Genomic DNA, 17,647 nt, shown 5'->3' with positions numbered 1-17,647 from the left:
CCACATGGGGTGAACAAAGTTGTCATAGTCAACAGCCAGAACCAACTGTCAGGCATGTGAGTGAGGCCAGCCTGGCCACCAGCTCCAGTCAAGCCATTCATGATATGCAGAAGAACCACTTAGACTGCAAACCCACAGAATTATGAAAAAGAGTAAACCACTGTTGCCTTGTCAGAGGGCAGTCACCCACCAGTGCAGCACTGAAACACTCTACCGTGTCCAGGTTGCCAGTACCTCTCCTCCTACCACCAATGCCCGAAGCCCAGTGTCCTTGTGACTAGGCTGCGGCTACTTTGTTAGGTTAGGAACTTTCCTCAGGCTCTCCCAACCACCCACTGCTCACAATCCACTTGCTCTCATCCATTTCCCTAAAATTCTGTGCCTTTTCCTCAAACCTGGATCCTCCCACTTTGTCTGGCTCCCTCAAGCCAACCGTTCCATAATTTACCTGATTTTCATTAGAAATTTTTCCCTATGGACCTGCCATTTAGGTCACCCTCCTGGGTTCCACAAAGTGCAGGCCATGGAGGACTGGCCCTCTTCATACACACCCATTGAATCTTTGAAACTTCCCGTTGAACCTGACCAGATCCCTGAGATACACAATGCCTGGACCCTGGTTCTTCAAGAAGGGGGCTCATATGAGTATGTTAACTTGGGATATTTTGAAGGAAGAAAGAAGAAAAACAAGCTGTGGATAATGATAACTCACCTAGTGGAAAAATAATTGTGAAACATGATCTTGAACACAATGCTATCCCCTCTTTCTATGCTCCCTTAGGGACTTTACTATTATTTGTACTAAATTCTCAACCTTTATATCTGCAAATGCTCAACAGTGATTTCTTAGGAAGCTTTTTACCAATTGATTATGCTGCTATTTATTATTCCAGGCATTTATTATTCTTGACTGTTTACTTGGTTCTGTAGTGATAGTTACAAGCCAAATGCCTTTTGACCTGTGTCTAGAGTTTTCTATGGCAACATCCTGCTCTCATCAGTTTTCTAGGAAAACTTTGGAAAGATAATTGTTTCAAGCTCTTTTTAGTACCAACAGTCATTATCTTGTTGGAATCCCAGTTGAAAATAAGAACCCCTTCCAGAGTCACACCACTCGCCTGCCCCCTGGTCACTGCTACATAGGATTGTCCTGCTTGAATCTTTCACAGCATAATCACTGCACCTGCAGACTCAGCAGCTCTGCCAGTGGCAGCCCAATGTGATAGGTGGCACATCCCTGTTTGTTTGCTCTTCTCGGGCCACTAGCTCTCTCTCCCGGCCATGGGCTCTTCCCAAATATTCACTTGCAAACCAAAGTAAGGATTTAGGCTCTGAACCGAGCACTAACCTTTCATTGAGTCTTACTCCTTGACTGCCACTCTCCTGACGAGTGATGAAGGCTGTAAGATTTCCTAGAAAAAAAATGACTCAATCATTGGCAATTATCTTCCTACAGAGATATCGTGCCTCTGTGCCAACAACAAAGGAAAGGGTGTGGCTCAATATTCACCAAATCTAAGTGCATCTAGGAGAGTGCACATCTCCTTTTAGTTTAAATTTTGACGTTACAATATTAACTAGATAGCAACCCTTATGAGGACGTCTTCAGGGATAAGCCACAGGGATGGTGCCAGTATAAATATATTTCCTTGACTCTAAATGTTGGTGTTCTCTGTAACAGTATGTCTGATTATGCTGTAATTAAGGACTAGGTAGGGGAGGAATGGGTGGGAGAAAATAAGAGAGGTGAGTCTATCTCTTGTAGTCCCAAGACTGGCACAGAGGAAGATGCTGTGATCTCTACCTGTCTGATGCCCATATGTGATCAAATCTCCTGTGAAGAGGAGGCACTGGGGCAAGGCACCAGGGAAAGTGAAGTGTCAGTCCTACCTAAACAGATAGACATGGAGCATCTATGCCCAATAAGGGGCTCCCATCCTCCAGAATGTTGACACATTCAGGCGTCAAGCAAAAATTGTAAGAGTTTTAGATTCAGAAAGACTTGGGTCCTTTTTCACCTTGTGCTTCTGATTTTAGGGCAGTGTTTTCGTATCTACAATGTTGCCTTGCAGTGTGTTATGGGAATGGGAATTTAAAAATGCAAGTAAAGTGATAAAATATGATAGCTATTATTACATCTGTAAATCATTTTATGAACTAATCAGTTTGTGTTAAATATAATTCACAAAACCAAAATGCATCCTGTAATGATTTCTCTATGGCTTTTTTAGCTGTCTAGGATCCTAAGATATTTTTCTAAAACACCTGCTCACCCAGCTTAGTTTATTAAAAAGATTAGTATCTAAAGCAAACTACACCATTATGTCACCCCAGAGCTTACTCTCAATACAAAAAATAATAATAATAATAAGTTCTTACCTCTCAACCTGTGCAGTTGGTTGTCCACAACTCTACTTTCTTGACAAAAGTGCTGCCAAAGTGACCCCAGGCCTCTATAGGCAGGGTCTGCAATGATCCAGGGATGCATTAAGGAGCAGACTCTGCTCTATGCTAAAGCTGGACACAAGGATAACTGTGACCTCATAATGCTGAGGACCACTCCAAACCCTTCGTAAACTTCTAGATCTAATAAAATTACAATAGTATTAACAACCACCACTGTGTTTTGATCACTTAAGTGTCAGGCATTGCAGCAAAAGTTTTATGTTCATCAACTCTCGTTCTCATAAGAGCCCTGTGAGACGTTATAACTCTTCTTTTATAGATAGATAATTTAAGGTTTAGATGAGCTAAACGTCCAAGGTCACAGGGCTAGACAGGGCAAAGTCAGGAGTAAAATACAGGTTTTTAAGGCATTTTATTCATATTTTCCAAACTTTTTTTTCAGCAGTTAAAGCCTTTTATCTAAAGAGTACCCAGCTTCATAATAAATAGATTGACAACCCCAGCTGGTGTGGTATAAGTCATGTGTGGATGCTAAGACTGAGATCTGTAGAACAAAGTGAAAACCCCTCCCTCACCATGGGATCTGAAGAACAAAGTGAAAATCACTTCCTCACTACGCCATCTCCAATGATGTGCATAGAAGTACTTGGAGGGGTATTAAACGCCACAAACTTCTTATGAAACATTTAAAGTAGCAGAAGTTCTGCAGTGTTGAGAGGCCAGCAGACTGGATGGTTTTCCCACTAGCAGTTTAGTCAGAGCATGCCCCTTCCCCTGCACTGGGTCAGACCCTGGTGCCATTTCTACTGATGACAAAAGGCCCTTTCGTCTAGTCTAAAAAGAGAGAGGAAAAATGTAGATTATCCATGGTGATGGTTAATTTTAGGTGTCCACTTGACTGGGTTAAAGGACGCTCAGATAACTGCCAAAACATTAGTTCTTGTCTGTGAGGGTGCTGCTGAACAAGATTAGCATTTAGATTGGTGAACTGAGTAGCACAGATGGCCCTCCGCAGTGTAGGGGGGCGTTATCAAATCCACAGAGGGGTCTGATGAGAACAGAAAGGTGGAAGAAGGTTGAATTCTCTCTTTACCTGACTTCTTCAGCTGGGACATCAGTCTTTTCCTGCCATCAGCGTTCCTGGTGCTCAGGCTGAAAGACCCAGACCATCATGGACTGTCTACACACACACATCTCCCCACGGAGCTACTCCAGTGGTTTGACACAGTAGGACTACCACCCACCAAAGCAACACAGACCTAGCCCATCACCAGCATCACTGCAGGTTTCCAGTGTCCCTCATGTAGCATTGAACTTACGCTGTGTTATTCAGCCCAGCCTTTTACTCAATATTGCCAACTTTTTACTTGACACTTTCATCATTTGTGGGTCTCAGTGGTCCATTTCAACTGCCGCTTCTATTTTCACTGCTTTTCTTAACTTTAGCATTCCAACATTTGATGTCAGAAACGGTCATTTTCTCAGAAGCTGGAATTTACAGATTATCTTTGAGAACTGCCAGGTTACTGAAAAGTAGCTCTGATTCTCAGGGAAGTCCAAGAGGATTGAGCACTCTTATTTGATGAGTATATGAAAGTCCCTTCTCCGTGGTCTGTTAATTGCGTGTGTTTTACTGATTACTTTGTAGAGCTTTGTTGGCAGTCACGGTTGTCAGCTTAGGAAAGCTGCTGACCCTCCCTTCTGCATCCTGAATGACGGAAGGGCAAATAGTGGTAAAGTGGTTCAAAGTCTAATAGTGCACACTTTTTAATACTTTTTTCTGTAATTCATTTATTAAGGTGATCCAAACAAATCAGAGGTCAAAGATGTATAACTTTGAATAAAAACACATATTTTAGAAAAGAAATTAGAATGAGTTTACAATTAAGCCCCATGTATGATACATATTACTGTATAACCTCTTTCTCAAGTTAAAAAGTAATAGCCCCCAAACTGCTGAAACCAGTAACAGCCAAATGGAGCATTAGCATTTACTATATTCAGTATGTCTTACAGCTGGAAGATGTGAAGTGCAAATGTGTGCATATACACAGGGTACAAATTTTAAAAGTCTACTTTTTGATCAGTGTAGTGCCCTTCTAAGATAGACCACATATCTAGCCTGTTACTAGATTGTTTGTCTTAACTTTTAAGCAGCATTTCTTGGGAAATAGCAGGGCTTGTTTAAACATCATTTTCATGTACCTTAGCTGGGAATCATTCCAAAATGTTCCATTCTGCTTACCTATAATCCACATTTGCTCTGTAAACAACCATGACTGCTTGAAAAATAAGCATCAACCTTGATTCTAAAGCAACCAAGGAAATTTTTCATATTAAAATATTAATAGAACTTTTAGGCTGGGTGCAGTGGCTCATGCCTGTAATCCCAACAGTTTTGGGGGCCAAGGTGGACAGATCACTTGAGGTCAGGAGTTCAAGACCAGCCTGGCCAACATGGCAAAATCCTGTCTCTACAAAAAATACAAAAGTTAGCTGGGTGTGGTGGTGCACACCTATAGTCCCAGCTACTCAGGAGGCTGAGGCAGGAAAATCAATTGAACGTGGGAGGCAGAGGTTGCAGTGAGCCAAGATTGTGCCACTGCGTTCCAGCCTGGGTGATAGAATGAGACTCTGTCTCAAAAATAAAAAATGTAATAGAACTTTTAAACTATTAGTTTACTGTTTTGCTATTTTATAGATAGGTAATTTAAAGTAGAAAATATGGAAATATGGAAAAGAGAAAAAACAACTTAATTATTTTAGCAAGACAAATATATATGTCTTTTTTTAATTCACAAAGAATAATTCAGAGGATTAATATTTTTTAAATTACGATATATTTCACCTAGGATTTTGGTCATAGTTTAATGGGTGGTTCTCTTATCACATTTAAAATTATTTAAGATATAAAATTAAAGGTTTAATGTGCATCCATACAAACTCCCAAAGAAAAAATATATCGTCCTGGCAAGAAATTAGTCGTTGTCTGAGAAGGGACCCAGGGAAACTTTGGAGGTGATAGGAATGTCCTACATCTTGATTGTGGGGGTGGTTTCATGGGCATGTACATTATTCAGAAGTCACTGAATTTTTTGCTTAAAAGAGGTAATTTTATTGACAGTAAATTATGCTTTCATAAAAATGGCTTCTTAAAAACCAAATGCACACACATTTTAAGAATGTATAGTTTAAGACAAGGCATATCTCTAACTTGATTTTTTGAGAATCATACATAAAACTTTAATATTAATGTCTCCAAATTTTCCATATTTATAGTTTTCATTTTTTTATCTTTTTCTGTCGTGTTCCATTACTGACCTCTACTGAGCAGTAAGTAGATTTTACAACAAAATTGAAAAGTCCCTATCTTAATAGATTGCCTTCCTCCTACTTATTGTTTCTCCACAAATGTACATTTTTATTTAAAACTCCTGCATCTAAGGAATACATTTCTATTAAAATGCTTAGTAGAGGACTCTGTAGGATCAGGATAACCATGCAAATCTTTCTCCCATCTCTTTCCAAAGAGCTTTAAATTTTTTACTACACTTTCAAAATATACATCTTGTCTTCAAAAATACCGGATAGTTTCTGATTGCTGTTGCAGTAAATTACCCTATGTTCCATGGCTCAAAACAATATCAATTTATAATCTTACAGTTCTGACTGTCAGCGGTCAGAAAGGAGTTTTACTATGCTAACATCTACATGCTGGCAGAGCTGCATTCCATAGTGGAAGTGCTAGGGGATAACCCATTTCTTTGCCTTTTCTAGCTTCTAGAGACCACCTGGCTTGTGATCTCTTCCTGAATCTTCAAAGCACTTCACTCCAAGCTCTGCTTCCATTGTCACATAATCTCACTCTGACACTTCTGCCTCTCTCGTAAGCATCCATGGGATTAGATTTGGCCTACCCGGGTAATCCAGGATAATCTTCTCATCCCAAAATCTTTAACTTAATCACATCTGCAAAGTCCCTTTTTCTATATAAGGCATCATACTTGCAGGTTTGGGGATTTGAACTTGGACATCTTCAGGAGATCATTCCACCTACCAAAGTATCCGAAATAGATGGGCAATAAATCTCTCTTTTTAAAAAATAAAATGGACTCAGCAACAGAAGTCAAACAACCCAATTAAAAGTTGACAAAATATTTGAATACACATTTCTCTGAAGAAGTTATACAAATGACCAGTGCATGAAAAGGTGCTCAGTGACAATTGTCAATAGAGAACGCAAATCAAAACCACAATGGGAGGCCATTTCACATCTACTAGGATGACTATTTCCAAATAGTAATAATCGTAATAACAATAATAGAAAATAGCAAGTGGTGACAAGAATGTAGTGAAGTTGGAAACTTCATGCTTTGCTGATGGGAATGTAAAACGGAGCAGCCTCTGTGCAAAACAGTTGGGTGATTTCTCAGCAAGTCACACATAGAATTACCATGAGACCTGACAATTCTACTTCTAGGCAGAATACCCAAATGATTGAAAACCAGTGTTCAAACAAAATGTTAAACAAGAATGTTCATAGCAGCACTATTCACAATAGCAAAAAGGTGAAAACAACCCATGGCCCTCAGCTCCAGTAAGCTTTGTCATTTCGTAAGTGACTTAAGCAATACGGGTATCTTTTGATAAAGTATTTGGCCCTTTGACTTCGGTTACTAAAGTAGCTTCTGAATGATAAAGGTGAAAGAGTCCTCTGTGATTTACAGCAAGCCCTTTCAACACATCTGAGCTTACATTAATAAGGCAATTTTTGAAAAACCCCTAGAAACCACAGGATGAGGGGCTGGTTGCCAGGGAAGTCAGCTCAGTGCCCAGAAGGCTGAAATTTTAAGTACCACCTACCAACCTCCAGAGAGGGGAATGAGGCTGAAAGTAACTTGATCACCAATGGCCAATGATTTAATCAATCATGCTTGTATAATAAAGATTCATAGAAACCTAAAAGGACAGGATTTGGAGAGCTTCCAGATAGCTGAACAAATGGAGGCTTAGAAGAAGGTGTACAACAACTTATCAATGTGCTTGGGAGGGTGACACACCCCAACTCCACAGTGACAGAAGTTCTGCGCTCAGGACCCTTCCAGGCCTCGCCCTATGTAGCTCTTCATCTGGCTATTTATTTGCATCTTTTAAAATGTCCTTAGTAATAAGCCAGTAAACATTAAGTAGGTGTTTCCCTGAGTTCTGTGAGCCTTTCCAGCAAATTAATGGAACCCAAAGAAGGAGCTGTGAGACCCCAAGTTAAAGCCAATCAGTCAGAAGTTCCAGAGGCCTGGACTTGCAACATGTCTTGAAGTGGAGAGGCAGGAGGACTGACACCTCCTCAGCCTGTGGGCTCTGATGCTATCTCCAGGTAGATAGTGTCAGAATTGAATTGGAAGACACCTGAACAGCCTACTGGAGTCTGCTAGATAACTGATTGCTTGATTTGTGAGGAGAAACTCCCCCAAATTTGGTCACCTAAGCCTCTGTGTTGATGATTGCTGTGGTGTAACAGCAGAGGAAACAGTTTGAGTTTTTTCCTAACATACTGGATAAACTTTAAAAATAGTACACTAAATGAAAGGAACCAATCACAAAGGGCCACATAATGTATAATTCCATTTATTTGAAACATTCAGAACAAGAAAATCAGAAAAATGAATAAAGACTAATGGTTACCAAAGGCTTGAGTGAGTGGGGAATGGGGAGTCATTGCTCAATGGGTAAGGAGTTTTCATTTGTGGTAATAAAAAATTCTGCAACTAGATAGTGATAACGGTTGCTCAACATTGTGAATGTACTTAATGCCACTAAATGGAACATTTAAAAATAGTTAAAATAATAAATTTTGTGTTATGTGTATTTTACCACAATTTCAAAAACTAAATGGTAATGTTTCTTAATTCGCGTCCTTCAGAGTTCCTTCTTTATTATTATTATTATTTGTTTGTTTGTTTATTTATTTATTTATTTATTTTTGAGACGGAGTCTGGCTCTGTCACCCAGGCTGGAGTGCAGTGGCGCAATCTCAGCTCACTGCAAACTCCGCCTCCTGGTTCACGGCATTCTCTTGCCTCAGCCTCCTAAGTAGCTGGGACTACAGGTGCGCGCCACCGCGCTTGGCCAATTTTTTTTTTTTTTTTTTTTTGTATTTTTTAGTGGTGACAGGGTTTCACCATGTTAGCCAGGATGGTCTCCATCTCCTGACCTCATGATCCACCCGCCTCAGACTCCCAAAGTGCTGGGATTATAGGCGTGAGCCACCACGCCCGGCCCAGAGTTCCTTCTTGTAAATACGTAGGCACTGGTATTCTATTGTTCTTATTCACTTAAAATGTTTCAACCCCTAAGTCTTTCTTTTCTCCATCCCTAAACAGAGTTTACTCAGCAACCTATAGGTGGGACATGCATCTGTAAAATGGGCTCTTTTCAGCTCCTAGACCTTTACATGAGCAGGCTTCAAAATCTGATTCCAACAGTAACACTCTGGATATTTTCTATTGTGAGTCATTAAATGTTTAAATCACATTCTGATGAAATATCTCAAGTGAAAAGGAATGCAAATATTTGGCTAATAGGTAATTTTTTCAAGATTAAGACTGTATAACTGGAGATAATTTTAAGCAGTCTTTTTTCATTAGATACAAGCAGCAGCTCTCAGCTGCCTTGGTAAGAATTGCCAATCCAGCAAGCTGCACATGAAATGTTTGCCACTGCACTTCCTTTAGGATGCAAATGAAAAGCTACTCTTTGAAAATTTGGCCTTCAATCTGCAAGCAAAGTTTACAGATTATAAAGCTGTGAGTATGTTTTATAAAGTGGATTCTGTATAAGATGTACAGCTCAAAAATATTGTTATACCTTACACTTAGAATGCTTTTATGTGATTATGCAAACCCAACTTACCAACAGGCGTCCTGAGTCTTTGACAGACAGGGGTGATTAACTCCATTTCAACAATGAGAAAGAACAGCAGGGAAAGTACCAACATTTTGTTCCTAACATCATAGCTCGACTACAAAAGAACACTGCCTTATATTTTGTGAACATCAGCCAGGTTTGTTTTTGAAAGTAAAAGTTTCTAAAATAAAGTTTAGAAAATACTGACCTCTATGGCCCCCTTTGGAAGCTTAACCATTCACATAAGCATATTAAAGGCTCAGAGAATTTCTGCAATAGAGGAACTTGTTAAGTTTCACTTAGTCTAGCATTTATTTGTTTCTAGAATTCATAATTACCAATAATACTGCTTGTGCATTACAGAAAGCCCATAGGAAATGTTTATCCTTGTGAAAGTTGTCAGAATCAAAAAGAAGTCATTAACGTTAACAAGTCATTAACGTTAAGAAAACTGACAAATAGAGCCAGGGAAGACCATGAAGAGAGGATTCTCACACATATATGCTTGATAATGAGAAGGAGTCTGCAACAACCATGACTTTGCACAAATGCCACCACAACCTTACATGAAAGATCCTTCTGCAAGAACATCTGCCCAGCATCTGCCTCTCCAACCTCAGACTCATCCCTCTTGGCTTTGGTCTTTGTAGTGAAAGATAATGATTTCGAAACAGTTATCAAGTCCTCCTCATTTTTTCCTTTAAAAACTTTTGTCTTCCTTTGTCTTCCTGAATATGCACATTGTTTACTATGGCATGTGTGTTCCCATTACATTGCTGTATTCCAAATAAATATTTTTTCTTTTAGAGAGCCTCTCTCTGTTTGTAGTCTAGGTTAACATACTTATTAGAGTTTCATGTACACATTAGTACTTATTTTTATCTTATAGTGTGCACTTATGTATTAGCCACTAGACAGTAATGTTGTCTAGTGTAGTTTAGAATGCTGAAGCTCATCTTCTCACAGCTCCCAAATGACATGCTATCATGCTGCCAATTATGATTGCAAACAGGCAAATTGCATTAATACTAAGTATAAAAATTATATTATCCTCAATTATGATTGCAAACAGGTGAATTGCATTAATACTGAGTATAAGAATTATATTATCACTACTTATATATCTACTAGACAGAGCAGGTGTCTATAAATGCGAGTAAATGAACACATGCCCATTTTTCACAGGCTCCTCATGAGTTATACAATAAAGAGTGAAGAGACATGGCCAAAAAGCATGCACTCAGAATCATGTCACAGCCCAGGCATTCCACTGGGACAAGTGGCTGAGGGAGATGCCTGCCTCAGGACTGACCTACAGGGACTCCAGTAAAATAGATGACTTAGGGAAGCCAGGGAGAAAAGAAGGTGCCTCCTCAATCCTCTTCTGTAGCAATCGCTCAAGTTTTTCCATCTCAGTGAGATAGAGCCTTACCTTGAACAGAACAGGGTAAGGTCACCATCATTCTGACAGAGGCTGGCAGCAAATGGAGAGGATTGAGAGGTGTGTGTGCGTGTGCTCATGTGTGCATATGAGCTCACAGGTGAGACATCAAATACACCTGTAACTCTACTCACTCCTTACTCCTCTTAACCCATACTCTATCATTTGTCTAATTAAAATCTAAAAATAATTGGTCACAGAAAATAAAACTGTCTGTTAGACCATCTTTAGCAGGTATAGCCAAGAAAAATGCTTGACTGGTTTACAGTTGTCTGAATAAAAAGAAATGTCCAGCTTTCTGACCTAACACCTGATAGTAGCAATTTGCTTCCCCCAAGGCTCATGCATGTAGCAATTAATATTGTAATAAAGAAAGGCATGTATAATATACACAGATAGAATTGTGCGTTTAAAGTGCATGGCAAGTTGATATGAACTGCTAAATAGCAACAAAAACAAAAATATTTAAAGCTTGTGAAAGCATATATTCTTGATAATCTGATTTTCTTTAAAATAGCTACAGCTCCCAAAAAGTTCTTTAGGACATGCCAGGGTGCCAGAATAGAGCCACAAGGATTATTCATGATGTTTTAAATTTTCAGGGGAAACACAGTGCTACTCAACATCTGTTTGACACACTGCAAAAGACTAGCTTGAGTTAGTTCACTTTTTCAATATTACATTGTGCTACATCCTTCAGATGCTATCATTGTCTTCGCAAAGCTATGTTTTCTGTACTCATTATTGATAAAAAGCAAATGTCTTGCAAAGATCAATGTAGAACAGAAAATGGGGATGGCTATTTCCAATCTGATTTCTGTCTAGTTGCAGATGCTACTCTTTCCTCCAGTCCCCATTGAAAACAGGAATCATTTCTTATCTATCTTTGTATGACATCCAGTAGGAATACCATGCCTTTTATACAGCAGGTGCTCCATAACTATCTGTGACATGGATTGTTGGATAATGCAACAGAAACACATCACTACAGAGCAAAGCATTTACATTGTGTATACAACATTGGGAAATGTATTTTTGAAAAGTAGGGCCTATTTGAAGGAGTCATGGGGGAATTTGTTTTGCACAAATGAGATGAAGCAGGAAAAATCCACCTAGTCTTTTCTGATCACTCTGAGATGTCATATAGGCCACAGGGTTCCCCAACCTGTTGAAATAATGTGTGCAAAGGACTTTAGTAAGGGAATGGGAAAATGTACAACCAATAAACCACTGAAAGTTAAGAACAGAACCAACTTTCTAAATATTCCAAATGTTACGAGTCCCAGGAAAAAGACAGTGAGATGATATGCAGCCTTCTGGGGAAAGGAGTTGGAATGAGGGTCACAGAGAACCCCCTGAAGGAAAAGGAAGGGAAGAGAACATTGTTAAAATTAAAATGTCAATCTGTGTATATGTGATTTCAGTAGATACGTCAGTTATGGGCAGGTGGAAGGAGTCAATTGCAGAGAGAGAAGCCTTGGCTGAGACTGCCACAGTTAATGAGGGGAAAGAACTTAGCACAGATGGCCAGAGCCACTGAAGACGCAGCCTGGTTGGGACCCAGGAGGCAGGGAGGATCTGGCCTCACTGCTGCTACGATCAGTGTTTCCCTAAATATGGTAAACAGATTGCTGTGGACATTATCGGACTTAGCTAGTACTGGGAATGCCCATTCGTTGTAATGGCTAGGTATATATATTTCCATACATTTTAAATTATACCTAACATCAGATGTACAATTTCACAATATTATTTCTAACCTGAAGGCTGAAGTAGGTAAGCTTTTGCTGTTGCTCAACTGACACATCCTGCTTGGACTGTAAGCTGCCCCAATGCTGCCAGGGGCATCTGTTTGAACTCAGGAAGGTGGTAGGGGAATGTCAGAAATTTGAACAACACTGCTTATAATCATGCCCCAAGAAACTGGCCAGAGCTTTTCACGAATTTGCGGAGCTTTGTAACACAAATTCTTTTAACACGCAATGCCTAACTTTGGGAGAAAGGAGTTTATTTGCTGATGAATCTGGGCAGGAGAATATTTGCTTGGAAAACTGTCAAAGATGTGAGTGAGATAAACATTCCATGTCCAGGAAAATGCAGGCTAGAGTACCCCAGATACTAAAGGAATGAAGAACCTATGGGTGTATATGGAAGTTATATCAGGATCCTGTGTAGGTTGAATATCTACTGTGGCATAAGTTCAATAGGATAAAAACTTCCTTTAATCATGAATTGTACCATTTTATGTCTGATCTCTCCTTTTACTATAAGGAAGGGAAGAGCTTGCATTTATTAGGATAAGTTTATCATCCTAAAAGGATAATATAATAACTAAATTCTAAATAAAAATATTATTATATTTGTTTTCTTCCCTAAAGCACAATCTTCAGAAAGAACTTTAAAAGCATAATATTTTATGTTATGATTTTCCCACACTAACTTTCAGCAATTTCCAAAGTATTTCCTGTTTTTAGTGCTTTAATCCACCTACACTCTCCTCAGGGAAAATGATAATCAAGGACTATTTCTTAGTAAATGCTCTGGATTTATTCCAGTTTGCTTTGTAATAAAAAACATTCTGGAATATATTAGTTGGTAGAAAAGAAGCGGAGTGATAAGAATAAACTTCTTTAACTAAAACATATACCCCATGTAGAACATTTCAAAATGCCACTGAAGCAGAGATCAAAACAGAACTGAGTATTGTGATTTACTGAAAGCACCTGTGTGTGTGTGTGTTTGTGTGCATGTGTATGAGTAAAAGCATATACGTAGAAAGAAAGAGAAATATCCCTATTCAACTTTTGAATGTGGATTGTCTTTTCATATTAGGAAGCAGTATTGATTTCAAATATTCTAATTTGCGGCAAAACGGTTTTCCCTAAGGAGAAGAAAACAATACAATAAAGCCACAAATAAACCCACCTCTATGGATGCAGATGTGATTTATTAAGCACAAAGAAAATCGTAACAATATTCCCAACTCCAAATCCAAATAAACGTATCTTAAAATTAGGCCCAGCAGCTACCTACAATATTTATAAACTAACTTTTGAGTTGACTCAACAGTGAACTAGTGTATAAATGAAAGCTACAAAACACAATAGAACCCATCATTGCCAGCGTTGGGAAGGGAGGCATGTAGAAGTAATTAAAACACAGGTTAAAAGTACTTTGTTTTAAAATAAAATTATAATGATGGTAATAAAAGCTGAGTACCAAGAGATCACTGAGCCAGGTGGGGGCAACTGGAAAGGCAACTGGAAGAAGTGGCATTTATTTGGACTTGAGGACAAGTATGACTTCATATAGAGATAAGTAAGAATGGGCGCGGTGGCTCAAGCCTGTAATCCCAGCACTTTGGGAGGCCGAGGCGGGCGGATCACGACGTCAGTAGATCGAGACCATCCTGGCTAACACGGTGAAACCCCGTCTCTACTAAAAAATACAAAAAAACTAGCCTGGCAAGGTGGCGGACGCCTGTAGTCCCAGCTACTGGTGAGGCTGAGGCAGGAGAATGGTGTTAACCCGGGAGGCGGAGCTTGCAGTGAGCCGAGATCCGGCCACTGCACTGCAGCCTGGGCGACAGAGCCAGATTCCGTCTCAAAAAAAAAAAAGAGAGAGAGATAAGTAAGAATGGTAGAAACAAATTCTAGGCAAAGGAGCCGCAGTAAGCAAAGCAACAAAGATTGAAAAGCATGGCCTGAGCAGCCTCCAGGGAGTGATGCAATCAATTTGGAAAAAGCCAGTGTATATGAAGGCAATTATTCATAGTAGTTAATATTGAGTACAAACTGTATGCCAGACAGGGTTTCAAATATTTTATATATAGTGTCTTATTCAATCCTTGCCACAACCTTATGAGATGGGTACTATTTTGTCGCAAGGTTGTGGAAATCCCTTGAAGTTATTCCCCTGGGAAGAAGCAAAGCTAATGCTCAGACCCAGGAAATCTAACTTCAGAGCCTATATTCTTAACTAGAGTAGCATATTCTACCCCAAAATGAACTACACACCTTCTGCCTAGCTGTGCTTCTCCTCTTGGATTTTTTTTTTTTTTTTTTAATCTCAGTAAACAGTATTCCTTCCACCCAAGGTCTTATGGCAAAAATTGTTTGCTGTCCTTGACTCCTTCCCTCCCCTCACCTCCATATTCCATCCATCTCATACCATGCCCAAATCTAGGCGTGGCTGATTCCCACTTTGTTCTCAGGCCTCTCACTTCTCTCTACCACCTCTGCCCCGCCTATGGTCCAGGTCACCCTCATTGCGCACCTGGGCTGACAATGACAATCAGCCTCTTGCATGGCCCTGCAGCCTCTAGTCTTGCTTACTTCAGAACCGTGGTTCTCAAAGTACGGTCCCAGGATCAGCAGCTTCAGCTTCTCCTGGGAGCTTGTTAAAAATGCAGACTCTCGGCCGGGCGCGATGTCTCACGCCTGTAATCCCAGCACTTTGAGAGGCTGAGGCGGGCGGATCACCTGAGGTCAGGAGTTCGAGAGCAGCCTGCCCAACATGACGAAACCCCGTCTCTACTAAAATTATTTGGGCGTGGCGGCGAGCCCTTGTAATCTCAGCTACGTGGAGGCTGAGGCAGGAGAACTGAATCGCTTGAACCCGGAAAGCGAGCTTGCGGTGAGCTGAGATGGCGGCACTGCACTCCAGCCTGGGCAACAAAAGCGAAACTCCGTCTCAAAAAAAAAAAAAAAAAAAAAAAAACTGCAGATTCTCAGGGTCTCCCCAGACCTACTAGGAGAGGGAGTCTGCAGTGGTGTTCTACAAAGTCCTCTGGAAGATTCTGACTCACACTCAAGTTTGAGAGCCACTGCTCCAAATCATTTCTCCACACCACACACACTGCAACCTGAGCACACATTCTGAGATGGAAAGGAGATCAAGCCCCTTCTTCTGTTGATCAGTTTTCACACATTTCCACTGACGTGTTCCTTCTTCAGAGAAATCAGCCTGCTTAATTTGTTGAAGTTCCCTGTGCATCCTCCCGTTTCCCCGACACTGCCCTGCCAAATCACTCATCCTGCTTGACTTGAATTACTTATCTGTGGATGTCTTATCTGCACACTTTACAAAGGCAGCTTGATCATCAATATATCCCCAGCACTTAATAGAGAGGTTTTTACAGTACTTCCAAATCATTTGTGGAAAAGATGGAGGGAGGGAGAAAGGATAACAAGGAGGAAATGACAGCCAAGGTCATATCCTGGAAAATCTGAATGTCAGATGTAAAAGTTAAAACTTCAGCGGGTGATGGAAGTCATTGAAGGTTTCTGAGCTGAGGACCGGCATGGGGGATGGTTGTAGAGAACAAGGTTAAAGCGACAAAACCACAAGCAGAAGATGACGCCTTGGGCTGTCGTGTGTGGAAAGACTGGGGAGGATGAGGGCTGCTAGGACCAGCAGGGACATCCTCCAAGCAAAGGCAACGAGGCCCTGAAATGCAGAACAGATTTTATAAAAAATGGAACAGAAATGGATTATTGTTACCTGGCTTTTGTTTAGCTGGCCAAAGCAATCCAGAGGTAATTCAACCCGGAAAATGCTTATGTTTCAAACCAAAGTGAATATACATGGTGACACTGTTAACAAACAAAATGATAATATGGAAGGTAAACTGAATTCTTACTGAAGGGATGATGAGCCGAGGGATATACTGCATCCAAGGCAGCCATGGGCTGTCTGTATGAAAATATCTAGTGTAAATGTAAGAGTGGACAAAGGAGAAAGACAGACCTAAAGAAACAGGCTTGGGATACATCTGTAGAGAGATCAGCATTGAAGCCACAAGTGACCCTGGGGCCTGAGACAACTGAAGAAAAGCAGTAACTTGTAAATAAACCAATTAAAACATTCAGTAAAGTCAATAGTATCCCTTACCTGATTTCCACTCCTGGGAGTAACAATACTAAAGTGTTGTATGTGCTGTGTATGCTTCCTTTGCTTATTTATATATAGCTCAGTAAAGTTCCCACTGCAATACACTCTCTGTCTCAAAAATCCATATCCTTCAAATCTATTCTCTAACAACACTTAACAAATACTACTCAGAAATGAATTTCTCAACTCAGAAGCATGCAAACCTATAACTATGGTAGTATACAGGGAAATATATAAAACATCAATGTGCCAAATGTATAGGACTGAAGTACCTTTTTAAAATGTAAAACTCTTAAACCCTACTCTCAAATAATAAAATGTCAGTTTTTAATGAGAAAAATAATTATAAGTATTATGTTAATTAAGCATTTAAACACTTCAAATGGTTGATTTGATATTCAATTGTGGCTGCTTTACCTTCTTACACATATTCAGAAAAAAATAATTATACTAAGAAATCTATAAAAGTTTTCATGAATTTCATGTTTTTCAATAGAGGTAGAGGTACAAATATCCAATGAGGATATTCAGATCACTAAAGTGGACTCCACTCCAACAATTTGGAGAGTTGGCTAATAAATCAGCCCTTTGGGTAGTACAGACAAAGGTAAGAGAGAACCTTTCTGTTCCATTCAGATAAAGAATCTCTAAATCTTTGACAAGATAGCATCAATGGGAATAGTAAACCTCAAAAGAAGAGTACGTATTTGTCCTACCATGTGATGAGTGGCTAATGTCTTTCCTTCTCTTAGAATATAAATTTCATGAGAATGGTTCTGCATACTTTTCTGTTGTATCTCCAGATGTTAGTAGAAATAAACAGAGTAAATGATCAATATAAGTGGAATGAATGAATAAATGAATGAATAAAATCTCCCCTTTCAAGCTTACTAAATCTCCCCATTCAAGCCTACCGTAAAAACCAGACCACCTCAGGCTATATTCAGGTACATGAGCTATGTTTTTTCTTTTTTTTTTTTTTTCTGGAGACAGAGTCTTACTCTG

At 39.7% G+C, this 17,647-nt stretch overlaps 1 long non-coding RNA gene across 1 annotated transcript in view; it reads left to right on the top strand.

The window, feature by feature from the left end:
- LOC117079385 overlaps nucleotides 1-10,080 on the top strand; it is a 48,877-nt gene extending 38,797 nt beyond the window's left edge. The window contains exon 3 of the long non-coding RNA XR_004435412.1: nucleotides 9,673-10,080. This is a non-coding gene — a long non-coding RNA (uncharacterized LOC117079385). The remainder of the gene's footprint in view (nucleotides 1-9,672) is intronic.
- The last annotated feature ends 7,567 nt before the right edge of the window (nucleotides 10,081-17,647 follow it).

This window comes from Trachypithecus francoisi, unplaced genomic scaffold, assembly GCF_009764315.1.
Source record: "Trachypithecus francoisi isolate TF-2019V2 unplaced genomic scaffold, Tfra_2.0 Lachesis_group7, whole genome shotgun sequence".
NCBI classification, from domain to species: domain Eukaryota; kingdom Metazoa; phylum Chordata; class Mammalia; order Primates; family Cercopithecidae; genus Trachypithecus; species Trachypithecus francoisi.
The sequence above is the reverse complement of the archived record's forward strand: the minus strand, read 5'-3'. Positions and strand labels throughout refer to the sequence as shown.